Source organism: Neocloeon triangulifer, unplaced genomic scaffold, assembly GCF_031216515.1.
Source record: "Neocloeon triangulifer isolate White Clay Creek 2 clone unplaced genomic scaffold, ASM3121651v1 ptg000022l, whole genome shotgun sequence".
Lineage (NCBI taxonomy): Eukaryota > Metazoa > Arthropoda > Insecta > Ephemeroptera > Baetidae > Neocloeon > Neocloeon triangulifer.
The window spans coordinates 871295-888069 of NW_026775562.1; the positions used below are offsets into that span (position 1 = coordinate 871295).

The 16775-nt window shown below is 35.9% G+C and overlaps 1 protein-coding gene across 1 annotated transcript in view; it reads left to right on the forward strand.

Moving 5' to 3' along the window:
* The window catches only part of LOC132204309 (tyrosine-protein phosphatase 99A), a 76178-nt gene that overhangs the window by 899 nt on the left and 58504 nt on the right, over nt 1-16775 (forward strand). The gene's annotated exons all lie outside the window — the stretch shown is intronic.

Sequence of the window (16775 nt, forward strand, 5' to 3'; positions counted from 1 at the left end):
ACGGCAGCTGCGTGCGTACATATAAATTTATATTGAAATCCTGGAGTGCAAGGCGTCAAAGAGCGGTCACAAATGGCAAGCAAATTAATTGGATATTAATCACGTTGCCAAGCGTTCCAGGCCAATAATTGACGCAAATCTCTCAAGGCATTAATTAATTGGCACAACGCAATTTGACGTGCTTGCGTTTAATGCATCCACGCAGCACAAAAGACAGGATCAAATAATTGGAACTGGTGAACAAACAAACCAGTGACCTTACTGACGGCCTCCTGGAAGGTCTGATGCTGGTCGGTGATTGTTTGATTAGCTTGATTGTCTTTGAATATTTCAAAGCTCAGAGTGTTGTAGAATTTCTATAGGAGGAAAATAAATATACCAATAGGAAGAGGACAAAATAAAATCCTCTTAACTTTCCTGATCTCTCTTAACAAAAGTCAGTGGATTGTTCCTATTGGGTTTACGATATTTGAAATGTTCATTTATATAAAAAAAAATAGGCAAATAGATTTGACTTTGAGAAAGAGGAGAATTTGAAAAATGTGGGTTGTTTGAATCATAAAATTAATACAATATAAGCTTGGAAAAATAATTATATTAATTATTAATCGAAGTAAAACGAGTGACATTGATTTTTTTCTTACTTAAAAATTAGTTTACCGAGGTTGAAAGTGAACTTTAAATGCACTTTTTTATATTTTCGAAAAGCGATAGAATAAAAAATGTAGATTAAACTCCACAAATTTAAACCAAAAAGAATTCAATCTCTGCCCATTCATAGATTATTGAACTGAATTTGATTAAGATATTATTATAACGAATCTTTGAAATCCAGAGGTTTTTCAGCTTCAAACAAACTTTTTTTATTATATTAAAATTTACCTGCTTTCAAATAGTATTTTTAGCAATTAATACTTTGATGTAAAATTTAATTGCTTTACAGCATTATTTCCACGGTGGGATTTGAGTTTTTTTTTATTATTTATACAGTATCCTCACAAAAACCATCGGTTTTCAATTTAAATGATCATTACGAATTAATCCTGAATCGTGCAAATATTCTTCTGCAAAATGTTGATTTAGTTTTCAAATTTTCTAAAAATATTTAGTTGTGTTCAACTTTTTTTCAAAAAATGGTCATGTTTCCTTAAAATGTGCTACCTGTGCGAGCACTCGCTAATAGCACACGTCGCGATCATGAATAAAAAAATGGGTCTAATTTTAAAAGTGGACGTGCGCGAGAGGAAGAGATGGACGCGAGTGAGTGTAGTACGAATGAATACAAAAGCGAGAGTGCTTTTAATTCGCGTCAGGTGCGTCTGACCAGTTTTTCAAAAGGCAGAACGCCGCGGGTGCGAGAGGAAAAAATAAAAACGTTCCCATTCACGGCGCACCGCTCGGAGGGGCATGGGCAGAGAGTGTGCCGGGTTGCCTACCCTCCTACCTGCCAGGGGTGTGGTTCGCTGCTAGATTCGTCCGAGCCGGCAGAGGCACCCCAGAGGTTGTCATCCCTCGCCGTGTCGCGCATTAATCCGGCCGCTCGCCGTCACAAAATCAAACCCATAAATTGACCCTGCGCGCGTGAATCTCGCCCACAACGAAGGGTTGCTTCTTGCTGGGCCAGCGAAATGGGTGTTACGATTGCCGTGGGACGCTCTGCAAATTAATTTTGGTGAAAACGCATGATTGAAGAAATTGGGGATGGTCAACACGGGAAATCGTTTAATTAATCACGAGTAAATAAAATTAAATGCGTTGCTGTGATATCAGGAATATTATTGTGGAAAATCAATCAGAAAATAACTGAAAAATAACAATAGAAGGAAAAAATTAAGATTTTTTTAATTAAATATAAAAACTTGAATTGGGGTTAACTCAAATTTTCAATTATGTAGACAAATTCAATGAATTTGTAATATTTATTGAAAAATATTTCCTTTTTATACATGTCCCTTGAATTTACTTCAAAAGGACATGAAATCAATAAACTAGATAAATAGTTATAATTGACCTCATAGAAAAAGGAAAGAATATCCAAGGCTAGGCAGAGGCAATTATTTTTGAAAGTGGCATCATCAATTTTTTTTTTAATAAAAGAGAAATTTGGAAAATGTAATTGTCCGAGGGAGTTTGCTCAACAAATATTAGAAAAAAACTGTTCATTTTTTCAGATCGTATTATTTATTTAGTAATTTATGAAAAAAAAAGTTTTTCCAGTTTTGTCCCAATTTCCAATAAAAATCAGTTATTAAAACCGTCAGAAATATTTTTATTAATTTATTTATCATTTTAATATTAATAATATTGAGATAAAAATTGTTAAGTTCCATTAAAAAACACGGTCTGCAAACTCCATTCCCCATAAGCATTACTCTTTCAATTATGTATCCTTGTCAAGTCAAAATGATCCTTTTGTCAAGCCGCTTTGACAAAGTGAGTGCTTAGTTGGCAAAAAAGAGGAATGTCTATGAATGCAGCCAGCGCTCCCGCTGCTTTTGATCGTTTGAATAGTTTCCACTAGGTGATTTGCATACGGGAAACCAACTCGTTTCTTTGGCAAAAACACAGTAATCTGTGCCGTGGCTGCCGAGTCTCTCTGTGTGTGCAGTGCACGGGCAAAAAACTTGTTACATCACATGAAAGAGGCAATTGCAAATTACATTATTGACGTGCAAAGGGATTTTGTATTAGTGTTTGTGGCAGCTCTACTCATTGAAATATTTAATTGGAAAACAAATTTTCAAAAGGATTTTAAATATCAATTGCATAGAAAAAAGAGCAAATTGGGTTTAAAATAAAGTAGGAGCACATTCGTTAATTTTTATTAATTGTTGTAATTTTTTTGCCCCATTGTTACATCACATTGTTTTCATTGCATTTTTTAAACAATATATTTGATATAAATAATTGCAGCAAGAATTTATAAATAAAAAAACCTCAAAAGTTTCGGTACAGTAAAAGTTACGAAAGAAAATCTCTATCACAAACAATGATTAGGATTAGGAACGACTAACAGAAAAGTATTATAGGATTGATATATTTTCCGGCTTCTTTCAGATGAAAAGCAAATGAAGATGACCTGCAAGAGAGACATTTTCTGGAAAGCACAATAATTAGTCTTCTGATATTTGAGCCCACAGAAAAATAACAAGAAATGAAGAAGACTTACAATGATTTTTTACAACTAAATCTATCTTTGCGCTGTTTTTAAAACCATGAAATAATAATTATTTGCAGATTAATAAGAATTAAATCCATTTAAAATTTGACGAACTATTTTGAAGCTATATTCAAAATTTTATTTAAAAAAATAATGGCAGGTTCAACTTGCAATTCCAGTTTATTTACAAAATATAGGGAGCATAAATTTTTACCAAAATAACAAAGGAAAAAACCCATGAAGGATTTTTTTATAATTCGAATGCATTAGGTTGTGCAGTTTAGTCCAACAATTGTATTTTTCTTTTGCAAAATTTGATTTAAAAATATTTAAATTGTTTACAATATGACTTTAACAATTGGACAAATAAACAAAAATATTTAATTTACTTGTGAATTCACCTTGGGAGTGAAAAAGTTGTGCAACTTTCGACAAGCACAACTTGGGTGTGGCAAAAATCAAGGAATTATTTTGAATTTTAACCAGCAATGAATATTTATTCCTATATACGTCGGGTCAGAAGAAGCACAATTTTTTTGCGCTGCTAGGATGAAATTTAATGAGGCACACAACAATAAAACGGACAATTTGAGAAGAAAAAAAATGAACCAGATTTTTCCATAATAATCAAAATTTTAAGCTGCCACTGTAAGCTCCGGTCCGGCATAACATCATTTGCAAGCGTCCAATTCATGACAGGCCCTACGGAGCTCACACAGGGACTATGCGAAATTGTAATCTCCGGGCTGGCAAAGTAATGAATTCAAAAAGTGGTCGGCACGTTATTTGACGAGAGTTGCATTGGCCATCCTGCCTCGTCGTATAATGTGGCGTTCTCTCGCGCGGAAATCCCACGAGGGCACTTGAAAACTCACTCCGTGCGCCTCTCTCTGTCCGCTCTTGCTCTCTCTCGTGTGTGTGTTTCGGGCACACACACTATTGTTATACACAATATGTATGTATATGGATCGGTGTGTGCGCGAGCATAAATGCCGCCGCCATATCATTACGTCATTCCGGCCTAATGGTAATAATCATTTTACGACGCTTCTTTTTTAATTATACGCCCTTGCTGGCTGCGGTCCGGAACTTAATTAAGACACCGTCGTGGCGCGATTCCGGGCCGCAGCGGCCATTTTGCAACCGAACTAACACTTTGCCAGAAAAGTTTCAACTTTTTACGCCGTATAAAAGTCCGCTTCGCTTCCTTAACTGCTCCTTTTTGCGACCACTTTCGGAGCCAAAAGAGGAGATTTTTAATAGCCTGGATAAAAGGTCGAAGGCGTTCGATAAATTTACAGTTTGATAAACTAAGTTTTTGACATGAAATTTATTTCCAAAAGAGAAAAGAAAAAAAAAACAAGTTACAGAAACAAAATTTCTCTATCAATTTTCTTTCGATTTGTGGAGACTTATTCCATTTTGAGATATTTACGTTTATTTTAAGAAATATTAGAAATAATTTTTTTGTCATTTCAAAAGAACTAAACGAAATTGTTAAAAAATAAATGAATGAAAAACGAATTTTGTAATCACAGATATTGCTTTTGATATCATAATGAATCCCCTAATCAGTCCATGGAAATTAATCAAATATTTTAATCTCGCGACTAAATGTAAGGGAATTCTTAACTCTCAATGACAATATTTGGATATGAAGAAAAAAAAAACATTAAATTGAAGAGAAACAAAGAAAAATTTATCGTTTGGAAAGAGATTTAGTTGCCTTTTCATCAAAAAGCTCATTTTCCAACACGACTTCCTTTCATTAAAACAGCGAGCCCAGATTTTTACTCTACTAATTAAATAAATTTTTTTTTATTTGATTTTTGTGTGCAAACACCTTGTTTATTGAAACAATGCTGTATTAATTAGTTCTAAATTACGATTTTAACCTCACCTGCTCTTTTTGAATTTGATTGTCAAAAAAGTCGCTTGCTCTGAGCACCACTAATGTGGTGTGTGTGTTTATCCATCAAACTTTGCTGGGGGCTGCGCTATCGTCACGCGAAATCAGTGTTGAATCCACGCGCTTGTGTGGCATTTCAGAGGCGACACTTTTTAATTTTTCGATAGCGTTCATACGGCAAGCATAATGCCTTAATTAATTCGATGAAAGATTGTGCACTCGACACGTAATGTGTATTTTTTTTTTGTTCGGGGGAATGAAAAATTATCCTGGATCGCTGACGAGACATTATACCAGTTAGCGTGTGTTGTCCCGGCGCGGACTCGGAAATCGGCGAGGGGGAAATCGTGGCGGGGCCGAAACTCGGTTAATATGCACGCCATTATGTGGGGTTAGACAAATTTATTAAAGCGTGCTGCGAGCTGGGAATGTTGGTCTCCGCTCGCGGCTAAAGAGCTTTTGGAACTTTGCACTTTCAAACCCTGCCGTGCGAGCGAAACTTTTTGTGAGAACTTCACAAAAATAGAACAGCAACAAAGCTTTGTTGAAAATTTGTGTGAAGGTCAAGTGCAGTTTTCAACTTTGATTTCATAAAAAAATCAAATTCAAGAAATCCAGAAAAATAAATTATTTGCAAAAATGAATTTTTTTTCTAAAATAAATTTATAAAATATTTACTTTAAAAAATTTCATAATTTTCAAAGGATTTATTTTTCAAAGTTTGGATCAGAAAAGCTAAAAAAATCTCCCACGATTCATTAGTTTTTAACATTTTCTGAGGCATCTTTATTTTGAAACCTCGCAACCGTCAACAAAGAAGTTTTATTATTTTCCTTTGTGTCCTGGGAATTCTCAAAGATTTTTATTCCGAACATCCATTTCCCTTTTTAGCCTGCGGGTCGAAGTTTTTGTGCGGAAAGAGTGCAAAAGTCAGTCTTCGCCGACTTTCAATTTGTGTTCCGCAACTTTTTGGTGAAGACTTACGTCTTTTGTGCTGATACGAGCAAATCGAATTGAAAACTTTTGTTTATACATCGAGTTCGGTTCGGGTATTTCGGGCGAGATAATGCTTCTTCGAGAGTATTGTTTTACACGCGGGCAAATTAAATGTGTTTTCTCCGGAGCGAAGTCTGGTTAATTGTTGAATGGAGCGGCCGCCCGTGGAAGGCACAGCCACATTATCGATTGGCGCGCGGGCTTTCGTCAAAAACTCGCGGCATTTCGGTGGGGGATGAAGAAGAAAACCGACTTTTGACATGCTACCTTTTGTTCTAGAGTCTTTCACGTCCGGCACTTAGTTGTGAACGAAGCTGGAATTCTTAAAACTTTTAGGGCTGCAAAATTGCTGAAGTTTCAAGCTCGGATAATTTGAAAGGAAAAGTTTCGGACTTAGGGGATAGAAGAAGACTTTCAAGTTTAAGCAGATGCTATGCTTTGAGATCCAAAATTCAAGGTGCTGAAATGTGATTTTGATGCAATATAATCTGGTTAAAAAATTCATCAGCTTAAAATTATGAGATAAGTTAAGTGGATTTGAGCTCATAATAAATGCCTAGGCCGAGAATGAATTAATAGTCAAAATCACAACTTTGATTTTTAGGCACTTTGAAATGCAGTGATTAAAATTTTACAAATTTTTTTTTTAATTAAATTAATTTCAGATTTTTTTAATTTTTTTAGAACATTTAATTCAAAAATTATTATTTGCATCTCACTGCGGCGGGTGGGATCTTTGCTTCCCTTCCTAAAATTTTTTCCAATGTAAAATTCTGTTACAATTTTGTGACAAATAATTAAAAAATGATAATAAATCCTTCAGAAGCTTAGAATAAAATAAAGAATTTTTTTCATTTGGACGTGAAACTGAAGTTTCCCCTATTTTTCCTACAAATGAGAAGTTTTTGCCTTTATCTCTCTCCCCTTCGGAAATATTTGATGCAATTTCCGTGCAAATCTTTTCACTAAAAAATGCAATTTGAAAACCCTCTCGGAACGAAAGCCGATCCAATTAACTGTTAAAATTAAAGCACCCCTGCTCTTTATTTTTTCTCTCTCTCGCTTTTTTTTTTCATCCGGCGCGACAATCATCGAGGCAAAGCGCTGAATAAATAGTGTTCACCCGCGATAAGTGGGACTATTAATTTTTTGCGCCCGACAACAAAAAGCCGGCTGCGCGAGGTCTTCTGACCAGCAGATACATATTAAAATAACAATGAGCGCTCGTTTGATTATATTGTCATAAAGGGGGAGTCGCGTTCGGGGTCGGCCGGCGGCAACATCTGCGTCGGGGGAAACCAGAGAGGAGGATAGGCCCATTGTCTCGTCCTTTCTTTCTTTCGCCACCGCGCCAGCGACCCCGGGACGAAATTTTTTTGGCGCGCGACTGTACTTTTGAGACGGAGGGTCCTTTTCTCTCTGATACGGGGAGCGCGCGCGTCGAGAATTTTATTCTATCACGCTGCATTTCGAGCCGGCAGGGGTTTCCTCAATCAATATCCATCAGCCAATATAGCGCTGCTGGCTGGCTGCGATCATTCCCGAAAAGAGGCGCACACAAACCATAATAATAAAACACGCGCGCACTCGATTGAGCCATTCTTACTATCGCCAGGGATGAGCCTTTCCGCGCCTCGTTCGCTTCTCTTCTGATATCGCTTTTTGAGCGACTAACCCCCGCAAAGTTCCCTTCCTCGAGGGGGACATCGCCGTTTTCCTAATGAGCTTTGTAATTTTTTGGCGAGATAAAATTTGTCAGCTCTAGAGATGCTTAAACTCGGCTATCTGTGAAGTTGCAGACTTTGAATTACTTTAATCATTGCAATTTTTCATCTTCCAATTCTCGGGGCTATTTAAAAAAAAAAAGAAGATACCGTGAAAGGAGTAGATAAAAGTTTTTTCCTGCAGTTTAAAATTTTTAATTTTAACAAATTATAAAACTTAATTTTCATACAATTTTAACTATAATCAATTATTTAATATTTAAGTTCTGAATTATTTTTTTAGTAATCTTTAATTAATGAAGATTAATGTGCTTTTTTTATTTAATTTTGTTAAATTTAATGGATAAGTTTCTTTCTAAAGAAAAACATACGCAAACTTGGGAAATTTTCGCCCTCAATTAATATTTTTTCTTATCACAACCGGAATTTTCTAACTTTTTTACACTGGTTTTGTCTCAGTATCTCGCGTCTCGGAACGTAATTCCACGTAATAGGTGTTTAGTCAAAAGTACTAATTTAAATTATTTCCCGTTCCGAGTGGTTTCTTTGGGTTTCTAATTCTCAAAAAACTAATTTCAAATCGAAACTCCGCTGTTTGTCAAATTATACTAGATTATATTTTATTTTTCTGCTGGTGTTTATTTCAAGAAAAACAAATAATCTAGCACTGTTTGATTCTTATTAAAATTCTCCAAGGAACAGCCAATTTTCAATTTAAATAACTGGATTTCAACCTTTATTGTGAGCTTCTTGAAAGTCAGAAAATATCATCAATTTTATTCCTGAAATATTGTCTACAGGAAAATTATGAATTAATTTGAAACTTTTCATACAATATTGCTATTTTTAATTAATTAATGAGTCTGAAAACTTTTGCTAAATTAAAATTCCACGTTTGAGATCCTGTAAATAGCGACCAACATTTATTTTAAAAAATATTTTTTATTTAGTTGAACGGTCATAAATACAAGTTATAGTTCCAAAATATAAAGTTCAATCAGAAATAGGCACTTGCAAGTAAGTTCATTAAAAGCATTCTATCCAGCAGATTATCAAATTACTGAGCACTGCTAATTTTTTATAATAAAAACTATAAAAAGTAGTGAACTCTTAAAACTGGGAGTAAAAAGTTCTAAATTGTTCCATAAATTGCTCAGAAACCTCCAAACGCTGAAGCCTAGCGTGTTTTGTTGTCACGCTCTCATTGCTACTCATGCTTTGCCATATTTAATATTTACATTATTCTGGTCTTGCTAATGTGCTCCGGTGAACGCTTCATCCGCTTTAGCCTTTTTTGCGCCGCTAATATGGGCAACAATGAACTCGACAGCTAAAGTCAACATCAAACGAACTTGGATATCAAGTTGGCTCAGCGCGAAATTCAACGTGCTAAGTTGCTACAGTTTAAAAAAGAGCGAAATATGCTGGTGAATTTTTTACGTTCAGTTACATCGGACAGAAGTGGCTTTTTGTCGCGAGAATTCGCACACAACCCCGCGCCGTTTCTGTTGCCGACTCCTAAAATGCGAAAGCACAAAAAGAAAAGGGAGTGCTTTCCGCTTTTGTGCCAACTCTGTATATAGCAAAAGCACAAACACGCAGTTCTGGTAAAAGAAAGAGGACGTGGTGATATAAAAAGAGGACGTTTCTATTCAAATGAGACGACTAATGCGCGAAAAACAAGTAAAAAGCCTGTTCTTGCTGTTGGCGACGAGAGTTTTAATCATTTCAGCCGATTTGAACATGTTTAAATGAAATGATACGGACCAATTCATTATCATTTTGAAAGAATTGCGTAACATTTTGAAATCCTTCCATATTGTGTTCCAGAATGAAACGGATACCCCACCGCAACATTATTAAGACAAAATTAGGCACAAATTTCTAGCGGGGGATATTTTTGACTGTAAAAAACTTAATTGTGTGAATTTACTATTAAACATCATAACCCAAAACACGGCAATATTTGAATAATTCTGTAAAATATTACAAAGCGAGGATTTATATTAGATCAAATTATAATACGCAATCGACGCAATCTACACAAAATACAAATTATTTAACGTTTTCCTTAAGCTTTTTTTTTTGTAAATAATTTTTTGTTTCATGCACATAACTTGAAGTTCATGGCATGAATAATGGAAAATAATGAAGAGGAAAACAAAAATAATGATGTATAAATCTCTGTCTGTTCCTTGTTAAATATTCATAACAAAACGAATCAGCTCCAATTTTACAAACAAGGAATATTGTTAAACAACAATCGGTGAAATCGATAGAGAGTATTTCACAAAATTCACTGATAGGTTTTGCAACAACCTTTTGTCAAAAATAGACTTTTTTACTTATTTTCTGCCAAAGATGATTCTTTTTGCAATGTTGGATTTAAATTAAGGTATTGTTATTCATCATTTAATACCAAAAACTTCCCAATGTCATAAATAATCAAATCTCAATTATTGCAATCCCATCTTTCATTGCGGGCTGAAATTGTCAGCTCTCGCCTAAACAGCGAGTGAATAATAAAGCAATGCCGCTCTTCATTATATTAATTCTAAAGACGGTATACAAACATCCAGGTTTGCCGAAGTGTCTGTCTCTCTGCTTACGAAATCCATTTGACGTGCAGAGAGGGGCCGCGTCTCTTTTGAAACCGAAGACGCGCACACCCCCCTCGTTTGCATTAAAACGCCGCCGACGAATTTGCTTTTCCGAGAGTATAATTTTGCATTGAAAAGCGTCGTCGGCATTAATAATTGATGGGCCGCCGCCGCATTTAAAGGGGCGCACGACGAGTAATAATAAAAGGACGATAACGGATTCGATCGTGCGCACTACCTGCGCCCTCGAGAGCAAATCTTGGCGCACGCCGTCGAGGTGCCTAATCCATTTTGCGCCCCTCTTTGCTAGGGGATGTGTTTGCCCAGGGAGCTGCTGTGCTCTGGGCGGCTTTATATCCATCCATCTTCCCTTGAGCCGTTTTATTAAAAGCGTCAATTTGAAAGGAGATTCGAAAACGAAGGCCCACTTAATTAATTCGAGCCGCAATTTTATTGCGATGTATCGCAAAGGGCGAGGTCGCTTTTTATCTTTTTCAATTAAGGCAAACAGATAGGGCCGCCCTTGATGTGTCCTGATGGTTTTTGCGTAATTGAATCGAGAACAGATGGAAGAGCCTCATCACCCGAACGCGTCGGTCGGCTCAGTGAATCAAAATACGAGCTTTCCGCATCCAGCTGAAATTACAGAGTGCCCTCGTTTCGCTCTTTGAACCGAGAAAGGAGACTCTTATAAACTTGTAAAAGAAAATTACACACTACTTTTTGCGCTTGTCAGTTATACATTTCAAAGAAAATGCTTAATCATACTCGTATACGTTTTCCTTCATATTCGTAGAAAATATTTGGCTTTTAACTTTTAACTACAAGCATAAAAATTCGAAGCAGCAGAAAATTTTCTTTCTACCAAAAGTGCAAGATTAATAATGGAAGTTTACAAAAAACATCATTTCTTTGAAACAATCACCATATTCCAGGGGTACTTTTGATATTTAAATTTCACTCATGTATTCTCTTGCAACAAGTCATACGAGAAATGGAAAATTCGCATTATGAGAGAATTTGCAACCAATAAACAACTTATTAAAGCGCAATAGGCTTAATTTGAAAGCAAAAGTTTTTCAAAATTAAACCTAATTGCCAAGCTGGAGCCGTAAATTGGGAAAAGTTATCAAAGATTTATTTATTTATGAAAAATATCGTCTGAGTAAACTTAACGCTCTTGAAAAATTGGCTATTAACTCAATTCAGGGTTTTAAGAACATTTTCATTACAGACAAAATCATCGGAAATGACTTTGAACTTTTCTGCGAGCCCCTAAATTTGGAATGGGTAAGGAAGTGTCAGATATCTGAGCTTCCTTGTCATTGAAAATTGGAGATGAATTGTAGAATTTTGCTCGTAAATTTCATATTGGGATTGAGAACGATTTTATACGAGTCCTTTTAGCCTTTTGAACTAATTAAATATTAAAATTCGTTAATTATGCATCTTATTTAGAATTTTATTAACTTTCAACTATTCTGTACCACCTCGTTGTAAGCACTTTGATAAATATTTTATTTGCTTTACAAACGGACAACCCGACCCTCTAAACTGGAGATATTACTCTCTCAAAGCTTTATTCTTTTATATCTGACGACCTTTTCTTTTTTAGGCACGAATCTTCTTTGTTGACTGATTTTCCTCTGCCCTCTCTATATATATTACAGAAAGAAAAACGTCAAGTTGTTGAATTGCTTTCTTTGTCCGTATTCGTAGCTGAGAGGTTTATATTACTTTCAAAAGTAGGGATTTCCGTTCCTCTCAAAACACACAAAAAAAAAAACATCTCTGATCGGTAGGAAGTAAAATGATTGCGCTCCGGCAGTCAAAGCAAATTTAGAGCTGCTTAACTTTTTAACAAGGGTCCGAAAATTCCATGAACACAAATCGATAGCGGATTAGCGTCAAGTGTGGGCTGCGCTCGGGGGTGGCAAAATTTTTGTCGCGCACCAGTTCGGCAACAATGGAGACCGTCCAATTTATTTGGAGTGCTCCTAACTGCTTATCTGCCGAAATTTACTCGCGACTAATTGATTTAATCTGATATGGCGCACGCACGCTGCGGCCCCAGGCTAGCTTTGTTTCCGAATTAATGCCGCTCGTTGTGCCGTGCTATGGAAACTGGGCGAATTCGTAGTCCGGGCCTAACCTCAGATCAGTCACTCGCCGCAATTGGTTTTGTTGTTTTCGCATAACGCTCTTGTGTGTGTTGCTTGATTGTGGAATTCGCCAAATACCACTTTGCACGGGTCAAACATTGCAAAAGCCAAAGGTTTTGGTCAAGTGTGTTCGGTTCGGAAATGCGGAAACATTGCCGAAAATTTTAATGAAGCGAATTTTTCAACGAACCGGGATAATCCGGAGAACATTTTTTAAAAAAAAAAATACCATTTTTGACTTGAATTTCAAAATTTTCTCTTTTTTATTTCATTTGATAATGCTGGGGGTTTAAATGTTTGCAAACGCCGACATGAAAAAATTCAAAAAAATAACTGCTGAAAATTTCCATAAAAATTTATGCAGATTTAAATGTTTCAACGTAAACACCGATGTGATTTGTTTGGTGCATGTATTTGTATAAAAATTTTTTTTGTTAAAAAACTAGTTATATTTTTTGTTTTTGCATATTTCATCAAATAAGTTGCAGACTGTGAGCAAATATGTAGGTAGACTAGCTGTTTATTTTTTTTGTCTTAACGCAAACAAAATGAAAAAGGAGATGATAAATAAGTTTCACACTCCATTTATTTTGTTGTTGAGCGATATTTAATCAATTTCATGTAAATAACCTGATCAATTTAAATCTTTTTAATTGAATTATTTTTTTTCATCTTACAGCAGAGAAAAAATCATAATAAATTTAAAAAAATCACACAACATTTCAGAAGTTGTTTCTTAAAAAAATCAACTTTTGAACTGATGCATTTTCTTGTGTTCCAGCATGTCAAGCAGGTTGCATATTTCAACTTTGATAATCTGTAATTATGCTGTAAAAATCTGCAACCTCATCAACGGTTGAGTCCTGACTGGAATTTTCAGTACCAATTGTTTCCTTTTCAGATTGACTCAAAAGTTAATCAATATGTTCTTATTATTTTTGTTATTTATATAAATTAATAACATTAATTTTTATTTTATAAAGAAATAAACAAAAAAGAATTGTGTTAAAAATAAGCAAAAGACACTTCCTTCTTTTTTCATTCGTGTTATTTTCATTTGAAATTTTTTTTATTGAAAGGCAAAACACGTCAAAAAATATGAACAATGTAATTAATCCCTTTGAAAATTTGCACCACCAGAATTTTCGTACGCACGGGTTTCTCTTTAATTGTTTCGCCCAATTTTCCACGCCGACAGACTCGAATTTCCTTTCAGGGGACGTGTGCACGCGTATTTTTTCCGCAAATTTGACGAGTGTCTGTTATTGTGAACGGGCAGGCAGGCGTTTCGGGGGGAGCGTCAAATTATCAGCGAGTTGCGTGCCTGTTCGTATATTATTTCCATCGGCTGACGTGCCGGCGCGGCCGCCTGAATGGGCCGAAATTGAATTTGCCCGGCTAAACGGTATTTGCGAGATTTTTTGACGCGCGTCGCCGAAATCCATATTTATGTTGTTGGGTTTTATCCTGCGGACGGCGACGCCCGCGGCGCAAAATTTTGCCATTCGCTTCACGCGCGCATTCTGCGAGATAGACCGTGATCGGCGGCAGCATTCCGGCCTCTCGTTCCGACGCCAAAAGTACATTTCGCCATCAACACACAGCACCCGACCAAATTGCCAAATGTGCGTGCACCGCCGATATGTGTGTGTGTTATGGATTACCGATTTTCGAGGGCAGGAAATAGACTCCAGCCACTCTCGCCGCTCCAGATAAGAATTGCGGTGGATCTGGTGTGTGTGTATATATTTTTTTCCTCCGACCCGTTCTATCAATCTCGCGTTTTATGACGCTGAAACTTTCAAACGCCGAGCTGCTTGAGCGAAAAAGGAAGATACCGTGTAGACACTTTGGCAAAATAGTTTTTCCGATTTTTCGCACATTCAGAAACTTGATACCACTTTCAAAACAGGATTTATGTATCGCTCCAGGGAAAACCTTTATCCAGAAACGGATAAATTTAGCTTTTGCAGAGGATCTAATAAGAAAAAAGAAATTTATTTAAAAAAAATAGCAAACTTTTTTTAATAGGGACTTATCGCTCATCGGCTTAAATCTGCTGGAATGATTTTGGGGAAAATCTAGTTCCCTATTAAATGCAATTTCTTAAAACATCATGGGTTGTTCTCAAGGAATGAATTTTTACAATTTAAGATTGCTTTTTACGAGCATTGTATTAACAAAATTTAAATCAAATTTGCCAATCGGTCTGATCAAAATAAATTGAAGTTTCATTTATCTTGATGGTTTTGTTTTCAAGTTTCAATTAAATTGATTTGGTTAAAATGTCACGGTGTAGAATCTTGATGAGTATCCTTTAGGGTCCAAATGGAAAATTAAAATTCCATAGCTTAGATCTCGATAAATCATTGGGAAAAATAAAAATTCTAACGCAAAGTTAATTGTGAGCCTTGAAATCTTTCCACACGTCTTCCGGAAAGCTGATTAGAATTGTTTTCTGCTTTTAAAACTAAAATTACTTCCCTACGCATCAAATGTGATAAAAAAAATGATGTGATAATAAAACGAAAGAGTTTTTATCGCAATCTCTGTTTTAAAACCTATAAAAACTCTACTTATTAATTTTATTTATTTAGGAATGAAGAAAACTCTATGCAATAAAAAACTGCTATACTGCATTCAATTTTTAATTATTTAAATATTCATTGAAATATCAAATTGATTTTAATACGTTTCAATTTTCAGCCAATGGCCAATATTTAATTTGTAATTGATGAAACTATCCTTTTTTTTTTTTTTTTTTTAAATATAATTGATTTTACCAGTTCTTTCCAAATTTAAATTAATATTTTAGCACATTTTAAACGCAAATTAAAACTGCAAAAGCAGTTTCTTTCAATGACGTTGTTGTTTGAATGACACGCACATGATTACAGATCCTTGTTGGAATTGAAAAAAAAAACTGTATCATTATTGTTTGCGATTGTTTGTTTATATTTTTCATTAGTGAAGCGCCAACGGTGATTACGCCGGAAGCGAAATTCTCATCAACAAACTAATGGGGTGTTGCGGTTTTTGTCTGTTTTGCAAAAGCTGCGACCCGAGGTCAAAGAACCAAACGGCAGAGCGCGCAATACTCACCCGCAGTAATGAAGATTTACAAGTGCACAAAAGCCGGGCAAAACAAACAAACAGCACAATACACATATCATGGCAAGCCGATTTGCTTTCCGCTCGAATTCCGCTCGCCGGAGGAAATTGATTGGCGATTCCATCGCGGGCCAAATTGCAATCAGAGGCGGCCGAATGCCCAGGGGTGCCCGTCCTGTTATTGGCCCAGACCCCAGGGGTCTCGCAAAACCTTGCCAACGCGGATTGCGGCTGACAATGCTTGGCAGTAATTAAAAGACCCAGTCGGCCGCCAACTGACCGTATTGATAAAGACCCTGTCGGCCAACCTGCCATTTTTCAAACCTAATGTTTCCAGCCGACGCACAAATCTCTCTCCCTCTAAAACGGTGCCGGAGATGGAGTTGTTTAGAAGCGGATTTTCCTCATTTCCAGCTGCGTGATGTTAAAAAATTGTCAGGAAAGTTGATGAGAAAACTTTTCCGTACTTAATTATTTTGGTGATCATAATTCTGAAAATTATGGGCTTAATTGAAATTAATAAGGAAAAAGTTTGGCACTTTCCTCAAAGTTCGTATATAAAAACTGAAGTATATTTTCCACTTCAAAAATTAGAGTTTCAGATCAACCAATTGGACAAGAAACAACAAAACTAGCCGAAATACTTCAAGTAAAATTTCATTATTAACGCAATTTTAATTTAAAGTTAAAAATTGCAACTTTCTTTCTGTTTTTTATTTACCTCGGTGTTGTAATTTCTACCCATATTTCATTTGCTTACAGTTTAACACTCTAATTTGCCTCTGACTTCACAAGCACAGGTAGAAGACACTCGTAAGACGGGTTTAACGCTCACGAGGCAAGAGGCTATGACCTCCTCGCATAATCTCAAGTTAAACAGACCAATTTGAGTTCTAATCAGACAGAGTTCCCTTGAGGCATGACAAAGTTTACGCAACACTGATTTCCGACGTATAGGCTTTAATCATCGATAATTGGCGCTTCTGCTGATTAATTTTGATGCGGTGGATCTTCGGAGGCACATTTTAATAGAGAAACCTTTGATCTATATTTCCAGGTCTTACTAACAACAAAACTTTGCTTTAAATTTGAAAAAAAAATCCAGGTGAAGTA